The following is a 3,559-nucleotide window of genomic DNA, read 5'->3' on the forward strand; positions in this document are numbered from 1 at the left end:
TGTCTTTGGTATCATTTTAAAGGGGACCTTCTTAGCTTTCATTCAAGCCCTGTTGTGGATATTTCTCACAAATATAGAGGTCACTTGAGCTCTTCAACCCGTCAATAACAGACATCTTTCTGCATTGTTCGCCTAAACTATATACTTTCTTTTAGCCCTGTGGCATCTAGGAATATCAGGGACACAAAACACAAAAACTGGAATACTCACAGGACTGTAAAGATTCAGGAAATGTACAATATACCCATACTATTTCATTGTGTGAGGTGATTGTGAACCTTAAATTAGAAGGGCATTATTACTAAGAAACTAACTAGACCAAAGCCAGTTAGTCCATGGGTCAGACCAGATATCGATATCACCCAAGGTGACACAACTTCACTGGTGCCGTTTTATTTGGTACACTAACAGAAGTAAAATAATACATGATAACCTTTCCAAATGAGCAGCTATTTCATTTTTCTTTCAGGAAACCTGTTTCTGTGCCTCTCACGATTGTGTATTTGCCCAGATTTTTACAAACATAGCATTTCAACACCCCTGGTACTGATTAGCCTAGCTTAAACTCTGGGACAGTTCTTAGTTGGCCAAAAACCAAGGATAACCAGTACTGTGTACTTCCATTCATTGTGCTAAGCTAGGCTAACGTGCAGCCAGATAGCTTTCTACTAAACACATATAGAGGAAACTGGTATCTATCTTCTTGTCTCACTCTGGAGAAGATTGTAAGCTAATTGCCCATAATGTTAGCATGTTCTTTTAATGTATATGTTAATATGATTAGTTAAAGTGGCTACGAGGAACTTTCATCTTGTGTTGATTTTAGCGGCCTCATGTGGACAAAATACAGCTGTTGCATAGCAACTAGGTAATGTATCTATTTGTGGCTATGTAAGATAAATAATGGTAATATGACGCTGGTGAAGCAAAGTAAACTTTGTTTTAGTAGTGTTCATACACCTAAGTTACATGTATTTGTTTGTATGTGGCAGGTGAAAACTGACTGAATATGGCCACTGGTGAACAAGCAAGTTTTTACCCAATACCAAAGCGCCCACGGGTGGAGTGCATTATCCACTGTTCTGATGATACAGATAAGCTGGTTTCACTACAAAGTGTCGACTCATGGAGAACTCTGCTCAGGGCAGCTCAGATACGAAATCATGCACCAGTTTTGAAACTGGCAAAAGACATTCCTGAGGGACAGATTCCAGCAATCTACTACCACAGAAAGTGTCGCAGTATCTTCACTATGAAGCAAATTCTTGATGGCCTCCTTGCAAAAGAAAAGAAAAGGTGTGTCTCTGCTGAAGAGAAACAATCTAAGAGAGTAGCTCGACATGCTCCAAGTACATCTAGGACTTATGATGCAGAGTGCATATTTTGTCAGAAAAACAGCAAATATTCCAAGAGACAGAATACGAGAGAAGTACTGGTGCAGTGTCGAGAACTGCGAGCTGATGCAAAGATCAGGAGTGCAGCCACAAAGAAAAGGGACAGCAGAATCCTTGCCATTGTGAGTAGAGACCTTGTAGCAGCTGAAGGGCACTACCACAGGTCATGCTATAGACTTTACACCAAAGAAGAGGTTTCCAAAGGAGAGGTTGCCAGCAATGAAGATGATGATGCTGCAGCCCAGTATGAAGCTGCTGTGAATAAGGCATACAATGAGCTGTTCCTCTTCATCAGGATGGAGTTTTTTGGCAATCCTCAAGTGATGACAATGACTGATCTCTCTTCTAGACTGGTAGCTTCAATGAACTCCCAAGGCATTGCCCAAGTCAAGGAATCAACCAAGAAGCACATAAGGCGAAACCTGGAGAGTGAGTTTGCTGGAGCCTTGCAGATATTCCCTGATAAGAAAGGAAAATTCCTCCTCTATCCCGATAACTTGTCCATGAGGGAACTTGCCAAAGAAAATCAGTCTCTCAAAAGGGAGCTGCAGACCCTGAAAAGTGTCAGTGCACAAGATGTTATAGCCAAAGCAGCCATCAAATTGAGAGCAGACATTAAAAGTCAAGATGTTCCTCAAACCTGGCCGCCTGAAGTCAAACCAGAAGCAGAATGTCCTACCATTCCAGAGTCGCTCATTATCTTCCTGTACTCTCTACTCACAGGCTCAAATGATCCTGATCATGCATCCCAGAGAGTGCAGTGCCTTCTGCAGTCATTTGGCCATGACATAGTATATGCAGTGACATGTGGAAATACCAAGCCTTCCAAGCACATTGTTCTGCCATTCAGTGTCAAATCGTTGACAGGAAATGTAGAGTTGATAAACATCCTCAACCGACTTGGTCACAGTGTGTCTTATTCACAGATGGAAGAGATCTACACTGCCCTGTGTCTCCAGAAACTCTCATCATCAGGGAGTGGCATTGCCCTTCCAGCTAACATCCATCCTGGCATATTCACAACTTTAGCCTGGGACAATATCGACCGTCTTGAAGAAACTGTCAGTGGTGAGGGAACATCTCACAGAGTCCATGGGATTGCTGTGCAAGCAAAGCCAGTCAACCCACTTCCTGTCCAACCCATGCCCACTGTTCCCAAAACAAAGAAGAGAAGCATTGATGGACCCCCACCAATGTTACCAACTTACAATGCTGGACAACGGGTAGGGCCACCACAAAGCAAAAAGTCAGATGCCGATACTGCAGCCAATACTAAACTTGCCAGAGAGAAAAACCTTCTTTGGGTCCTAGCACGCATGTCACAACAAGAAGAACAGTCAGTCAGCAGCTGGACAGGCTTCAACATCCTGACTCGAGGAGAGATGACGGTCATCCCCGACAATATAGGCTATCTGCCTACCATCAATGCTCCAGCGACACAAATGTCTACTGTCAACGAGGTGCTTAACCAGTCACTGAGCATCATGCAGTGCTTAGGCCTGAGGAAGATTGTCTGTGTCTTTGACCAAGCCCTGTATGCGAAGGCTGTCGAGATCACATGGAAACACCATGACAAGTTCCATGATATCATCATTAGGCTTGGGGTATTCCACACCATCTGCACACTGCTGGCAATAATAGGAAAGCGTTTCCAAGATGCTGGACTCAAAGACCTCTGCATTGAGTCTGGCATGATTGCAGAAGGCTCAATTGCTGGTGTTATGGATGGCCGCAAGTACAACAGGGCAGTGCGACTACACAAGCTCCTGTATGAGGCTCTCATGCGACTGACCTTGAATGGTTTCCTGTCCTGGTTGGAAGAAACTCACAGGAATGACATGATTCACCTGAATGAGACACTGAAGACCATTGACAGCCTTGGGAAAGAAGTCTCACAACATGCTTTGAAGGAGGTCCTCGAGAACAGCTCTTGTACACGCATCATGGATCTATTTGAAGTCTACCGTGAGTTCCTTAGAGGTGGAAATGGCAGCCTCTCGAACTTCTGGATGTCCTATTTGGACATGGTTGAAATCTTGTTGGGGCTCGTCCGAGCATCCAGAGAGGGAGACTGGATGCTACACTTGGCTAGCATTCGAGCAATGATCCCATGGTGCTTTGCTTATGACAGGATGAATTATGCACGCTACCTCCCCTACTACTAC

Source organism: Lampris incognitus, chromosome 4 (genome assembly GCF_029633865.1).
Source record: "Lampris incognitus isolate fLamInc1 chromosome 4, fLamInc1.hap2, whole genome shotgun sequence".
NCBI lineage: Eukaryota > Metazoa > Chordata > Actinopteri > Lampriformes > Lampridae > Lampris > Lampris incognitus.